At 43.2% G+C, this 19,279-nt stretch overlaps 1 long non-coding RNA gene across 3 annotated transcripts in view; it reads left to right on the top strand.

Annotated features, from left to right (window-relative positions):
• Positions 1-19,279, top strand: part of LOC146395316 (uncharacterized) — a 63,804-nt gene that overhangs the window by 42,986 nt on the left and 1,539 nt on the right. For 2 of the 3 annotated variants that reach the window (XR_014832396.1, XR_014832392.1), the window contains one exon: positions 10,413-10,494. The exons of the other annotated variant lie outside the window; for it this stretch is intronic. This is a non-coding gene — a long non-coding RNA (uncharacterized LOC146395316). The remainder of the gene's footprint in view (positions 1-10,412; positions 10,495-19,279) is intronic. 3 annotated transcript variants of the gene reach the window in all.

Genomic DNA, 19,279 nt, shown 5'->3' with positions numbered 1-19,279 from the left:
AGTTACATACCTCATTTGTCAAAAATAAGACTGTAGCTGGCAAGAAGTAAGGATGCTTATTAAACATGGATTTTTGGGGGGCCAAAATGGTTACATGGTTACAAGGGGGGAGACTTTGAGACCAGAAGTTGCTGCTGGCAGCTGCTGGTAGAAATTATTTTGAGACTAGCTGATGGTGTCTGTGAGTTTGATACAGTTCAGAAAGGGATGAAGGGATGTGTCTGAAACCACATCAGCAGTGGCCACCCAGCTCCATTTGGGATGCCTGAACCACAGTTACCCTATTTTGATTTTTAAATGCATTCATTTCTTTAATGGCCAAAGCAGACGTGCAATGCATATTTGACAGGCCATAAGACAGGCTATTGTAGTCAGCATAAAGTTCATGCCAAATCATGTATAAGCCAGAATGACTTTCCCATACTTCAATATGTGAACATTTCTTCCATCAACTGGACGCGGTTTCTATTGTTGGAAACCAGAAACCCTAAATGGTACAATAGCCTTTCTATCTTATCCCCACCACAGGGCCCATCCCCACTCCCTGTTCCAAAGATGCAAAATGGCAAGTTCAAGGTGAATATCCTGAGCAGGTCTGGGCTTACCCACCCACACCAGGCTTTCCTTGATGGGCTGGAGACACAGATCCTAAGTGGGAACAAATCTGGGCTACTTATCTGAACTCAGCCACATGAGAGGACCAGAGGTAGAATTTCCAAAAAGAGCTACTTGTGAAGGAGGGAGATTCACCTTTTGCTCTGTGGCCCAGTTAGTATCCTGGCTGTTGGCCCATGCATATTGGCATGCCTCCTGCTTGGAGGAAAAGCCAGGGAGAGCAGAGCTGGACCTCTCCCTGGAGTCCAGTGGTTGTGGATGAACAGAAAATGTTTGTTGTCTTTCCAGGCATTCCATGGCTCCCTGATAAATGGGTAGCATTTCTCTCTGCCTTTGTTTCTTCACCATGTTCATGATGTATCACCTTTCTATCTCCACTTCTGTCTCCTGCCTTCTCCCTCTGTGTGAGTGTATTGATTTCTCTTACCCCTACCAACTATTTACTTTCACTGGGTCACAGCTTCGGCCAGGATCCTTCTGTCTACCCCACAGCCTCTTCTGCCTGGTGACTTTGCTGCCTCATTGCTTCTGCAGCCCACTCTGCTGCCTAAGTTTATCTCTTAGGTCCAAACTTCCCAAAAATAGTGTGATTAGATCTGTGATCATTACTCATCCAGAGAGTCCTGCACAAGGCCTGTGGTTTATGGCCCCTTTGCTCAGAAAGGCTAAAGATTCCACTCTAATCCAGCATTTCAGACTCAACATTACAAACCTAAGCCTGTCATTGTCACTCCTGGGTCTCTTCCTTCCCTTGAACCCAGTGAACCTTCTGCTGTAGAGATCTGGTCTTCAAAATGAAGTCCTCTCTGGAGTTCCCACTGTGGCTCAGTGGGTTATGAACCTGACATATTGTCCATGAGACTGGGGGTTTGATCCCTGGCCTCACTCACTGGGTTCAGGATCAAATGTTGCTGTAAGCTGTGGTGTAGGTCGCAGATATGGCTCAGATCTGGCATAGGTGTGGCTGTGGCATAAGCTGGCAGCTGTAGCTCTGATTTGACCCCTAGCCTGGGAACTTCCATTTGCTGCAGGTGCAACACTAAAAAGCCAAAAAAAAAAAAAAAGTCCCCTCCTATAATTTACCTCTCCAGCTTCATCTCTCTATCCCCACTCCCTCAGAACCTTAACCATCTGAATGGCTCAATTCCTAATTCTTAAAATGAAATCAGCTCTCCCCACCCGCTAGCCCATGTGCTCTCCTTTTAACCACACTCCACACAAGGGGGCTTTGTTTGGACTTCTCTGTCTCTACTTGTTTTTCCTTTTCTCTATATGCGCCCAGTCTGGAATGCTGTAACATCTTCATCTCCGGGACCATGCACCCTTTGGGGCAGGAGTGATGATTTAGTCATCTTTGAGCCTGACCCGGAGTGGTTGTCAGTGAATATCTAAAGACCAACCCAGAAATGACCCTCAAAGATCCCTCCCCTAGAGTTCAGAACACACGCCCTCCTCTGGTCCAGTAGCTCATCTTGAGGAGGTGTGTAAAAATGAGGGTCCTAGGAGTTCCCTAGGTGGTGCAGCAGGTTAAGGATCCAGCATTGTCATTACAGCGGCTTGGGTTACTGCTGTAGCGTCGGTTTGATTCCTGGCCTGGGAACTTCCACATGCCATGGGTGTGGCCAAAAATAATGAGGGTCCCGGTAACAGCTGAGTGGGGTCCCACAGTCCTTCCCTTGGACTGGAGACTACTCAGGTGTGAATGGGTCTGCAGGCTCAGTCCTGAAAGCACGTCTCTCCATAGAGTGGCAAGAGCTGAGAGGCCACAGTCATGATCCAGGTGGTCCTTTGCCAGGGCTGCCTGGGGCTTTGGGGCTACCTGGCTACACCAAGTGCCTCTCTGCGGAATGAGCTAATTTCCTTTTGCTCTGTTGATTTCGTTTGTGATGTTGCAGGTCTCCTGGCTCAGGAGTGACTCAGCTGATTTGCCTTCTGACATGCTTGAAGTGGGATAGGAGGGGAGCAGAATGGTAGGGGATCAAGTTGCAACCAAAATCTTGTCTTCTGGTTGTGAGAAGGCCTGGCCTCCGGCCCAGAAGAGTGTGGAGAGGGCTAGAAGGGTTAGAGCTTGGTCCTGAATTTACCCCAGGGGTATGGCAGGGAGGGGAACTTCACGGGCTTAGGGAGGATTGGAAAGGTTACAGGGTTCACACTGAAGTCCAGGCTCTAAGACTCTCCCATCAAGCAGCCAGAATTAGTGGTGGGAGTCCAGCTGCCGGGTGATACAAAGCAAAAGGCATATCAGGCCCTCCGAGTGAGATTGAGACAGGAATCCGTCTTCATGGAAAGTTGGGAAAGGAGGGAATTCCTGTTGTGGCTTAGTGGGTTAAGAACGTGACATAGTGTCCATGAGGATGCAGGTTCATCCCTGGCCTCGTTCAGTGAGTTAAAGGTCCAGCATTGCTGCAAGGTGCATCATAGATAGCAGGTACATCTCTCATCTGGCGTTGCTATATGGCATAGGCCGGCAGCTGCAGCTACGATTTGACCCCTAGCCCAGGAACTTCCATATGCTGCAGGTGCAGCCATTTAAAAAGAAAGAAGAAAGTTGGGGAAGGAAGCAAATTACTCAAAGAAGCAAATCAGAGTAAGATCTAAAACAGAAGCCAGCCCTGTGAGTCTGGGCATATGTTGGGTGGGGACAAGAGACCACAGGCTCAGAAGAACCATCATCCATTCATCAGTCTGTACTAGGCCCTGAAGAGGCAGAGATGACTGATGTCCTGGAGGAAATCCCTGTTTGAGTTTGATGGTGAACCCAGACACAGTAAAATTAGGGCTGTGGTAGATGCCAGCCCTGGGGCTGTGGAGCATGGAGAATGAGGACCTGACACTGCCCTTTCAGAAAGAGGGTCTAGAGGCCCTTCCTAGTGGAAGGGCGGTCTTTTATAGTGGAGGGGAAGGTCTGAGAGTCCTTCACAGTAGAGATGGGTTGATAACTGAAGGTTGTAAAAGCACTGACCAGGTGGAAGAGAGAGGCCTGTGTGCTGACATTACAGCAAAGCCTGCTTGGGGCACTGCAGGTAATCAGATGGGATGGATGTTCTGGGTGCATATGAAGATATAACAGCAAATGTAGCAGATGTGGATGGGAGGCAGAAGAAAGGGTTATACTCTTAGGTAAGATTTTGAAGGTTTTACCCACTAATAAACATGGATTCTAAACCGCGGTCCTAGCATCTGACCCAATCAATTACAACCCTTCCTCCTAAGGAGAGATGAGTGATAGCTTTCACCCGTTCAGTGTGAGTTCCTTTTCCTTTTATGTGTAAGGGTCTGACCTGGCTTAGCCTCAGGGCAAGAGGGAAACTGAGGCCAGAAGGGAAGGGAAATTGCAATTCAGTGGGCACTCAGGTGTCCAGGACTCAACCCCAAAAATCACAGGGCACAGGAACAAGGATGGTATGGCTTTTTTTTTTTTTTTTTTTTTTGTAGGGCCACACCCACGGCATATGGAATTCCCAGGCTAGGGGTCGAATCGGAGCTATAGACGCTGGCCTACACCACAGCCACAGCAATGCCAGATCTGAGCTGTGTCTGTGACCTACACTACAGCTCACAGGGCAACCCCAGATCCTGGACCCACTGAGCGAGGCCAGGGATCGAACCCACATCCTTATGGATACTAGTCGGATTCATTTACCCTGTACCAACTCCTAAGGACAGTGTGATTAATATTAGCCTACCTATTACTTCTGCCCAGTTGGTGTTGGTTCAAGAATGAGCTGGGGCTGACCCTGCACCTGGGTTCTCCTGCAATATTGTCACAAGGTAGATTAGGTGATGGTCAGAAGACCTAGGAGTCTCCTGGGAAGGCACTTGCATGACGAGAGGGAAAAGCACAGCTTTTGGTTCAGAGTTCAGGTAGTCCTTGCTAGCTGTGTGTCCTTGAGCAAGTTACCAGTCTCTCTGAACTACTATGTCTTTAGCTGCGAAATGGGGATTACAGTACCTGTTTCCTAGGATTGTTTTGAGGATAAGTGAGATAATTTATGTGAAAGAATCTGGCACACAGTGGATGTTTGGTTAAAGAGAATTCTCTTCTGCTTCTCCCCCATGACTTTATGTATATAAAGCTTTAGTGCCTGAGTATATAAAGAGCTTTTTAAATCAGTAAAAGAATACTTCAATTGAAAAATAGGCAAAAGATAGAAGCAATAAATAGAAGAATACGTTTTAATGGCTGTTAATCATGTACAAATATAAAACCATATACATACAAACACACAGCCATATATATATATACACACACTTCATTAACAAAAAAGGCAAATCATAACAATAATAAAATATCACTTCAACAAAGTTTATAAAGCATTTATTCATAAGCACAGTTTCCTTTCACAATTTCTTTTTTTTTTTGTTGTTTGATCATTTCTTTCTTTTTTTTTTTTCTTTTTGTCTTTTGTTGTTGTTGTTGTTGTTGCTATTCTTTTTTTTTTTTTTTTTTTTTTGTCTTTTCTAGGGCCGCACCCTCGGCATGTGGAGGTTCCCAGCCCAGGGGTCCAGTCAGAGCTGTAGCCGCCAGCCTATGCCAGACCCACAGCAATGCCAGATCTGAGCCTCATCTGCGACCTACAGCACAGCTTACAGCAATGTCAGATCCCCATCCCACTGAGCAAGGCCAGGGATGGAACCTGCAACCTCATGGTTCTTAGTCAGATTCGTTAATCACTGAGCCATAAGGGGAGCTCTGCCTTTCACAATTTCTAAACTATTTGTATTATTTTTCTGTGGCTCTTTTATCTGATGGGGTCTTGCTCTTTTTCTTATTGGTTCATAAGAGCTATTTATATATATTAGATTTTAACCTTTTTTTTTTTTTTGTCTTTTTAGGGCCTCACCCGCGGCATATGGAGGTTCCCAGGCTAGGGGTCTAATCGGAGCTGTGCCTGCCGGCCTACACCACAGCTCACAGCAACACCAGATCCTTAACCCACTGAGCGAGGCCAGGGATCGAACCCGCAACCTCATGGTTCCTAGTCGGATTCGTTTCCGCTGTGCCAAGATGGGAACTCCAGATTTTAACCTTTTTATGGCCAAATGTGTTACAAGTATTTTTACAGTTTATCATTTGTCCTTTGGATTCATTTCTGGTATTTTTGGTTGTACATAAGTTTGGAATTTTTATACAGTCCAAATCACCAGTGAATATTTTCCTTTTTTGGCTTGGCAAGGAGGATGAAGTTTCACAATACACAGCAGAGGAAAGGCTATCCCTAACATGAGATTGCTGGTTTGGGGTAGCATGGACTGAGACTACTTATATAGCCCTTCCTAGTCTTACTGCTCTAAGTTTCTTGTAATCTAGTCTTCTTATAAAGATTGGTATGAGCCCATGGAGAAAAATGCACCGATCACACAGACCTGAGTGTGCTAGTCTCTCAAAAGCTGTATTTCTCATTGAAAATTAATTGACGGTAATCTGGTTTGTACATTTGTCTAAAGAATTTGGTTAGTGTGAGTCTGCCCTACAGGTGAAGCTGTTCTCAGTGATGACAAAATCAGGTGCCTGAGCTGTACGTCTGAAAACTGGTCTCTGGGTTCAACTAATTCATTCAGACCTTTTTGAAAAAGGTTAGTCTTACTTTTTCTTGGAGATAATACCCAACATTTCCAGGGCTGTGCAAGTACCTTTCTCAATAATAAGTGGTAAATGTGAGTGTGCCAGAAACCCCAAAACTAATAATAATTCGTAATCACACCTCCCCCCTAATTAAGCACTTTTTAGGTGCGTGGCACTGTTCTTGGCACATTTAATGGATTAGTTTAAAAGCCACAATGTCAGGAATATTAGTTTCTAATCTACAGATGTCAGGAATATTAGTTTCTAATCTACAGATGAAGAAAGTGGGGCCCAGAGAAAAAGAGTAACTTGACCAAAGTTACAAAGTCAGAAAGTGATGCTGTCAGTATTTGAACTGTGGACCATCTGCTTTCTTCTGTGCTTATGTGTGTGATGGTTAAGACCTTGTCTTAAATTCTTCCCTTAACCTAGAGATCTTCATTATAATCTTCTTATTTCACTATTTCAAAAATAAGTTTATAACCCCTTTCCCATTAATTTTTAAAATTTCCTTCTGAATTTTCAAATTGCCAGGACTAAATCACACATGTGGGCACCTTATAGGTCACACACAAGGACCCCTTGCCAAATCCTTATTCCTAGAAAATGACTTCCATTCTCCCACTAGCTTCCTGGCTGTCGAACTTAAAATATAAAGAGTTTCTTGTGCTTTGTCTCCTAGCCAGAAGCAGCAGCAGTGGGCTGACATATTCCATATGAGGTCATAGGCCTCAAGGAAAATGTCTTTCCCTTATTATTTTCCAAAGTATTGCTTTAGCTCTTTATTTTCCAAATGTGAATACAGAACTTTATTTACCAGTTGCAGACAGTTTTAGTAATGCTCAAATACCTAAAATCGACCAGTCTATAATTGAATTGAGTTATTTGGAGGATGTAAAAATACTTTGCAATTTTTGTTTTATGTAGGGCTATTTTTATAAGGGCTAGAAAACACTCTGTAGACAGAAGAGTGGAAAATAGAAAAGGAGAATACATTGTGCCATGGGAAGAAACAAGAGCAAAAAACGGGGGGAAAAGAAGGGAAATTAATCGACCATGAATTACTGTTGCCAGTCACTGTAATAGATGCTTCATCTACATCGTCTTGTTTAACTTCCATAACCACCCTGGGACATAGATTTCGTGGATTAAGAAACAGGCTCAGAAGTTCAAGTAACTGGCCCAGTTCATACAGAGCTGGTATTCGAGTGCAGTTCTCTTACGACTCTAGTGTCCTGAACACAGAAAGGAAGAAAAGATCACAAAATTCAAACTGAAGCCTAGCAGATATCCAAAAACATCAAAGTGAAGCGCGTTAGAGATGAAGAATAAAAGGATAATCAGAGTGACAGAAGGAAGAGGTTGCACTCTTCATTAGGAAGAGGTATGGCCTCTGAATCTGCCAGCCTGGAACAAGACAGGGGCAGGTGGCTGGAGCTGGCACTGATGGAGGTCAGGATAGAAGAGGGCTAGGGGGCCTCAGCAAGTCAGAGAGGCTGCTGTTTCTAGGACAGCTGAGTGAGGAGGATCGGATTTAACACAAAGACATGTTTGGTCTGGCACCGAGACAGGGGTCCTGGCCCTCTCTATGGCAGAGGGAGACTCGAGCTGAGTGCTTGGCTCATCCCCATTGGAGGAACATTCTTTGTCAAAATCTTCCATCAGGAAAGCCAGACTTAGTCACCAAGTTATCAATAATGTTTCAGGAATCCATTGAGATCTTTCCTGACGATATGAGTAGGAATGGCACAGGAAGGTTTTAATCTATACGAAAAGGTACTTACTAAAAAAGAGGACATTTTCTGTGTGCCAGGCATGACTTAAGTGATGGGGATAGGAGTTCCTGTCGTGGCGCAGAGGAAACGAATCCGACTAGAACTGTGAGGTTGCGGGTTCGATCCCTGGCCTTGCTCGGTGGGTTAAGGATCTGGCATTGCTGTGAGCTTTGGTGTAGGTCGCAGACGTGGCTCGGATCTGGTGTTGCTATAGTTATGGTGTAGGCTCACAGCTACAGCTCTGATTATACCCTAGCCTGGGAACCTCCATATGCCGTGGGTGTGGCCCTAAAAAGACAAAAGAAAAAAAAAATAAAATGGTATGCCAAAATACGTTGATCCCTGCCCTTTAGAACTACAGTTTAGTGAAGAAGACAGATAGTAACCACATGCTCATATAAATAAATGTAAAATTGAAATTTTAAGAGTGCTCCAAAGAAAGGTTTGGAGTACTACAACAGCATAATAAGTAAGCATCCTTGAGAAAGCAATGCTTGTGCTGTGAAGCAGGGATTGAGTAGAAATTAATTACTTGAAGGGAGACTATTACATTCCAAATGGATAAACCATCACGTGCAAACGTCCCTTTTTTTAAACGGCTCATTTTGGAGGATGGAGGCTTAGTGCAGGAATAGAACCTTGTACACACTTTACAGTCTATCTGGATGCCTCCTTTCATAACTAGAAGCTTTTCTAATGGCCAAAATGTCCACATTTTAGGTCAAAGGTAATGCTCTGTCTTTAAGCGTAAGACGCTTTTAATTTACTCATGCATACATCCATAGAGGCAAGGACCTATCCATCCAATCAGATCTCCAACCAAGTATCCATTCATTTATCTATTCATTCATTACCCATTCACATATCCACGTGCTCTTCCTTCATACCAATCATCAATTCCTGTTATCTACCCATTCACCAATCATCCATCTATCCGTGTATTTATACACTACCTACCCACCCACCTATTCATCCATTCATTTTCTCACACGTCCATCAATTCATTTATCCATTCATGTATCTATATATTTATTTCACCTTCTGTGACGTAATAAATATATTTAGTCTCTACCCTTGCTTCCTGACACAGAGTTCCTAAATCCCTTGGAATTTTCTGGGTGATAGAAAAATCTTTTGTTCTAATAGGGCAACTCTTGGTGGGCTCCTGAATAGCTTCTAGTCATCAGTCTAAGGCTTCTGGCACTAGTCACCAGAAAGATTAAGCCATGATTGGAAGCTTGGAACTTTCAATCCCACCTCTCTATCCTCTGGGGAGGTGAGAGAGACTGGAGATGGAGTTAATCAATCACGTCTACAGTGATGAAGTTTTCCTAAAAATTCCTAAACTATAGGTTCGGAGAGGTTCCAGGTTGGTGAATGTATCCACATACTGGGAGGGTGGCACATCCCAAACGCCACCTGGACATATTCACAAATTTTAGGAGTTAAGACATATTGGAGGAGTTCCCGTCGTGGCTCAGTGGTTAAGTGGTTAACAAACCTAGCTAGCATCCATGAGAATGCGGGTTCGATCCCTGGCCTTGCTCAGTGGGTTAAGGATCCGGTGTTGCCGTGAGCTGTGGTGTAGGTCACAGATGCTTTTTGGATCCTGCATTGTTGTGGCTCTGGTGTAGGCTGGCAGCTGCAGCTCTGATTGGACCCCTAGGCTGGGAACCTCCATATGCCACAGGTGCAGCCCTAAAAAAGACAAAAAAAAAAAAAGAAGACATATTGGGGAGCCATTATTCTGACTACCACACCATCTATTTATACATTCATTCATCCATCTGTTCATTAGTTTACCTATCCATCAGTTTGGTCATCCATTCACTCATCTAGTACCTACATATCCGTATTATCTATCTATCTATCTATCTATCTATCTATCTATCTATCTATCTATCTATCTATCTATCTATCCATCCATCCATCTATCTATCTATCTATCTATCTATCTATCTATCTATCTATCTATCTATCTTTTTACCCATCTATTGTTCATTTATTTATCCATTCACCCAACTAATCATCTGCTTCCTCCACTACCCATTCATCTGTCATATCAGCCATCTATCCCAATTTCATTATTTCCACTTATCCATTCAAATATCCATTCAAACACCCATCATTCATGTATCAGTTTATCTATCCAACAATCCATCAAATCATTCATGAGCTGCCCTTATTTACCTTGTCTCTTTTAATTAACTAAACAGTACTCTTCTAAGACCCACCCCCCCACACACACATCCCATTACCACCACCATTTGAACCTACTCACCAAAACAGATCATCCTCCATGGACCTTTGCTGTTTATTCTCAACCACCTATTTTTCTGGTTCTAACTCCAAATGACTTGGAGATTCTGGCTCCTAACCATGACTCCGTTTCGCCTGCGGTACTTTATGCTTGTTTTATGCCAGTGGGTCTTCCAGAAATTTTGCTTACTTTACAGAACCCTGCCTGTGTTGACCCTCATCTACCCTTGACCTCGTTACACTCAGAAGGAGTAAGGAGAAAAAGCAAACTTGCAATATGTGAGTATTGGTGCTGGGGAGATATTGGATCAGACTTGTGTTTCAATGTTTTTTTCTGCTACACCCCTTGTAACCTCAATGAGGAGGTTTGGATAGAACCTATATTCCTCACAGTCTAGGTGGATTTTTGTCCCTAGGGAAGTAAGACAAATAGTACTGAAAATATTTGTGATGTGATGATCATAAAAGCATTTTGAAAATGACCCCCCAAAAAAGCCATTTGAAAATCTCAAAAATTACCATTATATAAGGAAACACTATATAAACATGGATAGCTTTTTTTTTTAACAGCTTTTATTTTTCCTCCAGACTTTCACCCCATGGATACTATTAATAAGTTGAGAAGGCATATATTACTAAAGCAAAAGCATTAACAGTGGCAATAACTATAAAATCACCACTCACTCACCAACACCACCATAATTTATAGTTGTCAGAACTGGTAATGGTCTCTCACCACAGGGCAAGACATAGATAAGGTACACAGTGGCTGTGTAACATTCCCAGGGCTCAGATAAAATGCTACCCCCTGCTCTGCTGCCCAGGAGAGCACATCAGAATACAAATGAATAGGAGTATTATTGTTATAAGAATATCTGCTCCCATTTATTTATTTTTTAAAGGTAAATCATTTAGACTGTGCTCCTTTATATATGATTGGTGACAAATTACTTGCCATATACCTCATAACTGGCATGTCAAAACAGGACACTGAGAACCATGGCTGAAGGACTGCTGGATTCCTGCATCATTTTAAAGTCAAAAATCCATTATGGGAGTTCCTGCTGTGGCGCAGTAGGTTAAGGATACTGGGTCGTCTCCGAGGTGGCATAGGTTCAATCCCCAACACTTCACAGTGGGTTAAGGATCCCACACTGTGGCTGCTGTGGCATAGGTTGTAGCTGTGCTCAGATTTGATCCTTGGCCTGGGAACATTCATATGCTGAGAGCACAGCTGGAAAAAAAAAAAAAATCCATCATGGACAATGTTTGAATTGGAATGAAGGCATTCCCTTGTGAGACAGTCACTGGTGCAACTTGGGTTGCTCCTGTGGCTCAGGTTCGATCCCTGGCCCACGAACTTCCACATGACAGAGGCGAGGCCAAAAAAAAAAAAAAAAAGAAAAAAAGAAACTGGAATGATGAAAGTGTTAGAGTAAGTTGTGGTAGCACAGATCCTCTCCTGCATTACCATTCACCTTTTGGGTAAGAAGGAGGCAGAAATGCTGGTACTCCTTCATGGAGCTCAAAACTGGCCCTCTGAGGGCATCATCTACATTTCTTCAAAACCCTTCAAGAACATTTTAATGAAAAGTGTTCTGCCAGAGTTCCCGTCGTGACGAAGCAGAAACAAATCCGACTAGGAACCATGAGGTCGAGGGTTCAATCCCTGGCCTTGCTCAGTGGGTTAAGGATCTGGCATTGCCGTGAGCTGTGGTGTAGGTTGCAGTCGAGGCTCAGATCCTGCGTTGCTGTGGCTCTGGCGTAGGCCAGTGGCTACAGCTCCAATTAGACCCCTAGTCTGGGAACCTCCATATGCCATGGGTGCAGCCCTAGAAAAATACAAAAAGACAAAAAAAAAAAAGTGTCTGCTATCCAAAAGAATATTCCAGTAATGCATGAAGCAGGGCAGTGCCCTGGCAATTCTCTATGACCAACTGGCCGTCCCTTATGGGAAGATGTCACATCTTAGCAGTTGGAAGATGCTAGGTTCCTGAGTCAAAAGATTTTAGAGGCACTGACATTTCAACAATGTGAGGCCATGGGTTTATAAATATGGGCTCTCATCTTCACTAAGACATTCAAATTATACATAATTGGTTTATACATTGATATCTTGTATATAAAATGCTATGCCTGAAATACTCAACAATAATTCTTGGGTTTGGATCTCCTTCAGTGGCTCACCAGGTTACAAACCCGACTGGTGTGCCTGAAGATACGTGTTCAATCTCTGGCCTTGATCAGCGGGTTAAGGATCTGGCGGTGCTGGGAGCTGTGGTGTAGGTCACAGATGTGGCTTGGCTCTGGCATTGCTGTGTCTGTGGTGTAGACCTGTAGCTGCAGCTCCAATTTGACCTCTCTCCTGGGAACTTCCATATGCCTACGGTGCAGCCCTAAAAAGACTGAAAAAAAAAATTCTTGGGTTTATGCCAAAGCTCTTTCACTTGTTGCATCTCATTTGACCCTTATGACACCCTGAGAAATTGCCTAGACAAGGCATTATCCCCATTTTGCAGAGGGGATAGTGTCCGGAGGTGGCAAATAGGTTTCATACTGCAAACCCTTCCTCGCTGGCCCTACCCCATGTAGGTGGCAACAATAAAAGGGTTTGCATTTCAGTTTATAGATATCATTGCTCACCATCTCGGAGGATGGCTACCATGCTTCTTTGCGAAAACATGGAAACAAATTGATTAATTTAAAAACAGCACCGCTTTTATTCTTGAAGTGTAAAACAGCACTGCTTTTTTTTTTTTTTTAATTGTCAATTTGCAGATGGTTTCTAAACTGGTCACTAATGCTGATGGTAGAATTGCCTACATGAGGGAAAGGATTCCACAGCAACTTGAGGCTTGGTAAAAAGCCTTAGCTTAAGCAAGTTTTTATTGCTAAAATTGTCTAACCATCGCTGCAGGAGAGTACGCTGCTGAGTGAGAATGAAGGATTTATGGAACTATTACAGGGTAGGGTGACCAGTGTTTTCAAAAAATCCTGTCCAAGAACATTTGAGGTGTGACTTTCCATAAACCGTAGTTACTGAACGTGAGCATAGTCATTTACGTGTATAAACTCGGATTTTAAAAAATCAAAATAGGAGTTCCTGCTGTAGCACAACAGGTCAAGGATCCAGCATTGTCTCTGCAGGGTGGGTTCAATCCCTGGCCCAGCACAGTACCTTAAGGACCCAGTATTGCTGCAGTCATGGCATAGGTTGAAGCTGCAGCTTGGATTAGGTCCCTGGCCTGGGAATTTCCATATGCTGCGGGTGTGGCTGAAAAAATAAAATAAAATAAAAATAATCTTAGTGCCATACATGGGTGTGCGAGCACTGCAACACTTTAAGAGTTAAATCAGTCTGATTCATACACAAGGGATGGAGGCCATATTTCAGCAGAGGGCACTCAAAAAGGCAGAAGGTCCCTCAGGCCAAAGGCAAGGAGGACAGAGATTAATTTGTGTCAAATCAATGGAGTTAATATGTTTCAAAAAAAAGCAAGTCAACAGGAAGGCAGAAAGTCTACACAGAAAGTGGGGCCAGGGGAAAGGATGTAATTAACAGTTCACTGAGGAGTTCCTGCTGTGGCATCTTGAGAGTGCTTGGAAACAGGTTCAATCCCCAGCTGGGCACAGTGGGTTAAGGATCCACCACATTGCTTCAGTTGCAGCTTAGGTTGAGACTGCAGCTTGGATCTGATCCCTGGCCGGGGAACTCCATATACTTTGGGGTGGCCAAAAATGAAAACAAACAAACAAACAAACAAACAAAAAATTGTTAAGCAGTTACCATGAGCTAAGTGGTTTGTATGAATGATTTAACCCATACAACAACTTCATTATCAAAATCAAAAAACTCTACATTAAGTGAATTTCCTAAGGTCACCAGTGGTAGAGTTGGAATTAAAACCAAATCTCTTGGGCTCCAAAGCCCAACTATTCTTATCCAGTTTTGTCCTGGGAAGGTGTTTTGGCAAGCCAGGGTATTGCCACTGGCTAAGCACATTCTTTTATTTTTCACTAGGGAATCACCTTCACTTACTAAGGGTCACCATGTGGCAGCTTCTCAGTGACAAATCACAGACACATGATTTTTGAGCTGTAAGGGAGAATAGAGCTGACCACTCTCCTCCTTTTACAGATGACACCTTTGGGTTTATTTTTGTGAACTGCCACAAACCCCTTTCTACCAGCTCTGGGTAATAAGGTCCATGACCCAGCAAGGCAATGCCTTTTTTGGCAATAGGTGAGACATGACTCTAAAGGGATGGAGTTGATTTTTTCTTTCTTTCTTTTTTTTTTTTTTTTTTTTTTGGCTGCACCCTAGGCATGTGGAAGTTCCTAGGCCAGGGATCAAATCTACCCCACAGTAGCGACCCCAGCTGCCACAGTGACAACTCGGAATCCCTAACCTGCTGCACCACAAGGAAACTCCTGGAGTTGATTTGCTGATGTGGTTTGTTGTATTTGTCATGGTCTAATCAGAAAACAAAATACTCTGAGAGATTAAAACCCAAGGACTTTATGTGAGGACAAAGAGGCCTGGGACTAGCATGCTTATAAATTGGCTCAGAAATGTTTGCAAGGGCAGCATTGTGAAAATAAGTACACCAGCCCTTAAAATATTACTCTGAAGGACAGAATTCACTGGGGGGATAATCCTGGCATACCTCAGATCTCAGCCAATGGGCGGCTTTCCTGACCTCCTTGATCCAGGCAGATTCTTCTGGCATTGGCTCTCAGGGCACCACGTGCCCCTCCTTTATGGCACTGAGTACTGCCGTAATGTTTTACATTTGTACGGTTATTTGACTAATGTCTATCTCCTCCATAGACTCTATGCTACACGAGGGCTAAGTTTGTGCTGAATTTTATTTACCTGCAGCTCGTACCATGCTTGTCAGTTGCAGGCAATCAGTAAATGTCCTTTCAATGTATGCTTTCAATTGTGAGCATCGACCTCCTTAGTATCTACCCAAGATAAATTAAAACATATGTCCACATAAAGACTTCTACATAAATCCTCATAGCAACATGATTCATAGCAGCCCCAAAGTGGAAACAATCCAAATGTCTGTCCATTAGTTGGTGAATGTAGAAATAAAAGACCGGCATATCCATACAACGGAAGACAATGCAGAAATGAAAAAGAATGGACTGGTGGTCTCATCGTGGTTCAGCAGTAACGAACCTGACTAGTATCCATGAGCACACGGGTTCAATGACTGCCCCTCTCAGTGGGTTAAGGATCTGGCGTTACCATGAGCTGCGTGGTGTAGGTCACAGATGCACTTGGATCCTGTGTTGCTGTGCCTGTGGTGTAGGCCGGCACCTCCAGCTCCGATTCATCCCCTAGCCTGGGAATGTCCATGTGCCGCAGGTGCAGCTGTTAAAAAAAAAAAAAGAAAAGAAAAAAAAGAATGAACTGACAATACATTCTACAACATGGATGAACCACAGAGGTATTGTGTTAAGTGAAATAGGCTAGACAAAAATGATTACATGTGGCACTATTCCATAAATACGAAATTTCTAGAAAAGGCAAAACTATAGCAAAGAAAGCAGATCAGTGGTTGCCTGGGCCTGGGAGTGGCAAGTGACTGCAAGCAGGAAGAGGGGAGGAGTTCCCGTCATGGCTCAGGGCTAACAAACCCGACTAGTATCCATGAGGACTCAGATTGAAGCCCTGGCCTCCCTCAGTGGGTTAACGATCTGGCGTTGCCATGAACTGTGGTGTAGGATCTGGCGTTGCTGTGGCATAGGCCGGCAGTTACAGCTCTGATTCAACCCCTAGCCTGGGAACTTCCACATGCTGAGGGCATGGCCCTAAAAAGACAACAACAAAACAACAAAAAACAGGAAGAGGGGAACTTTTGGGGGTAATGGAAATTGTCAAAAACTGGATTGTGGTGAAGGTTGCACAACTGTATAATTTTACTAAAAATTAAACTATGTACTTGCAGCAGGTGACTTGTATAGCATGTGAGTTATCCTCCATAAAACTGTTAAAAAATATTTTTAAAATCTCCTTACCTAGGCATTTATCCCAACTTACGTCCTGGGAACATTATTTCTGTGGGACATTGTGCCAGACACTGCTAATTGAGTCTCTCATCTCTTTACTGATAGAACTTCATTTTGTTTTTCTTTTTTAAATTGAACCATAGATGATTTACAATATTGTGTTAGTTTCAGGTGTTTGGCAAAGTGAATCAGTTACATATATACGTATTGTTTTCTAGATTCTTTTCCATCGTAGGTTATTATAAAATATTGAATGTAGCTCTGTGTGTTATACAGTAGGTCCTTGTTGTTGATCTACTTTATGTAAATGGTATGTATCTGTTAATCCCATACTCCTAATTTGTCCTTCTCCCCCCCCTTTCCCCATAGGTTTGTTTTCTATGTCTGTGAGTCTGTTTCTGTGTTGTAAATAGTTCACTTGCATTATTTCTTAGATTTCACATATAAGTGATATCATGTAATATTTGTCTTCCTCTGTCTGATTTCTCTTAGTGTGATAATCTCTAGCATCCGTGTTGCTACAAATGGCAATATTTCATTCTTTTTACGGCTGAGTAGTATTCCAGTGTGTGTGTGTGTGTGTGTGTGTGTATATATATATGTAACTTGACACAAAGCCAAGCAAAAAAAATTTGTTTTGACGGCTGCACCCACAGCATATGGAAACTCCCAGGTTAGGGGTCAAATTGGAGCTGCAGCTGCAGGCTACAGCCACAGCCACAGCAATAGCAATGCCAGATCCAAAGTATCTGTGAACTATACCACAGCTTGTGGCAATGCCAGATCCTTAACCCACTGAATGAGGCCAGGGATCGAATCCACATCCTCATGGATACTAGTCAGGTTCTCAACCCACTAAGCCACAATAGGAACTCTAGAATTTGTTTTGTTTTGTTTTGCTTTTTGCTTTTTAGGGCTGTACCCATGGCATATGGAAGTACCCAGGCTAGGGGTCAAATTGGAGCTACAGCTGCCAACCACAGCCACAGCCACATGGGATCTGAGCAGCATCTGCAACCTACACTACAGCTCATGGCAATGCCAGATCCCCAACCCACTGAGCCAGGCCAGGTATCGAACCTGCATCCTCATAGATCTGTCCTAGTTGGATTTGTTTCTGCTGTGCCACAATGGGAACACCCAGAACTCCAGAATTTTTTTTTTTTAATTCCATATTTCCCAGCTTCCTTTGCAGCTTGGTGTGGCCATGTGACCTAGTTCTGGCCAATGAGATGCAAGCAGAAGTGATGTGTAGTATTCCCAGAAAGGCTGTTTAAGAGACATGACTCGGCTCCACTTTTTCCAATTTCTTTCCTTTTTTCTTTCCAAAAAAACATAAGGACTCGTACTCCAGCAGCCATTTTCAACCAAGGAAGTGGCCTTGGGAATGAAAGCTAAGGATGGTGGTGCAAAAATACTGAAGGCTGGGTTGTTGACGATACCACAGATCTTCAGACCCCTGTTAGACCACCTGTTCTCCAGATTTCTTTTATGGAGGACAAAAATAAACTTCAATCCTTCTAATGTTTTTTGTTCTTTTTTTCTGTTTTATGTGAGCAAATCTAAACCTAATACCAGTTTAAATAGGTATTAAATTAAAAGGGGGTTCTGTGGTCAAATAATTTTGATAATTATTATGTTAACGTTTAACAGATTTCATTATTGCAGGACTTTCAGAGTTGTTTATTTTATTTTATTTTTATGTTTATGGCTGTGCCTGCAGTATATGGAAGTTCCAGGGCCAGGGACTGAATCCTAGCCCCAGCTGCAACCTATGCTGTGCTAGGCCAGGGATCAAACCTACACTTTTGCAGTGACCTGACCCATTGCAGTTGGATTCTTAACCCATTGGCCCACAGGAGGAACTCTGAGGACTTCTTAAAGCTTTTAAAGAACATTTAGAACTTCTAAGAGGGGTTCAAATATGCACAACTTCCCAAACCAACCTGACCCCAAATCCCTTTTTAGTGGAGCATCTCATGAGAAGAATGACTTGGAGCAAAGAGAAACAGTGCTTTAAAAAAATTCATAGTTTTGCCTCTTTCTTTCAAATCCATCCTCCTTCTAGGCTGCTAGAGAGATCTTTCTAAAACATAAATTTGATGGTATCACATCCTGCTTAAAATCCTTGAATGACTCTTGTAAGAGAAAATTCAAACTCCTTCATGTAATGAATAAGACCTTTTGTGATCTGGCCCTTGTCTTCTCTTTAGGCTCACCCTAGCCACCTTCCTCTCAAATCATGAATCATTTGTACTGCTGAGAACTGCACATGTTTGCCGCAGTCTCTGAGGCATATGTCTCCTGAGTGGAACACTTTCCACCTACCACCTTACCTAGCACTCTACCCGGCTCAGGTATCAGCTCATTCACATCCATTCATACTTCAAGCAGTTCCTACTATGTACCCAGGCATCATACTAGTATCTGGGTTACAAAGTCAAATAAACAGAATCCTTGCCCTTGAAGGACATAGAATCAAATGAAAGTAGTTAAGTATTGTAGAATTCAGAGTGTTCTCATGGCTGTAACGAACAACCTTCATATTTCAGTGACACTTTGACAGTTTATTTCTCCCTCATAGCGCAGTCAGGACAGGTAAGCACAGGGGTTCTGCTCACCACAGTCAGCTGGTGACACAGACTCATGTCACTGCCATTTTCTGGGGCCTCTAAGTCCTCCACTGGATACTTTTGCATCTGGCCAGCAGATGAACATAAGGAGAAGAATTTGTAGGATCACACAGGAAGTTTTAGGGAATACTTAGAAATGGGATATATTTGTACCACTTCTTGTTCAGATACCATTAGAGCTCAGTCACAAGGACCTATCTGATTAATGAGAAAGGTAGTTGTTGCTATGAGCCTGGGAGGGAAATGAAATGGACCAAGGATGAGACCTTTCCTCTGCCACAGATACATAAACAAGAGCAATAAAGAAGCTCAGAGCTCTCATGGAGGAAACAGACAAGCAAACAGAGGCCGGAAGGAAGAGAGAAGAGGGTCACGTAGGATGTAACTTGTGTTTATAGAGTTAATGTCCC

This window comes from Sus scrofa, chromosome 17 (genome assembly GCF_054392235.1).
Source record: "Sus scrofa isolate SSC_HxYL_T2T_F1_AM1 chromosome 17, Sscrofa_HxYL_maternal_Yorkshire_Landrace_v2.0, whole genome shotgun sequence".
NCBI lineage: Eukaryota > Metazoa > Chordata > Mammalia > Artiodactyla > Suidae > Sus > Sus scrofa.
Note: the sequence above shows the minus strand (reverse complement) of the source record. Positions and strands in the feature narration are given on the sequence as shown.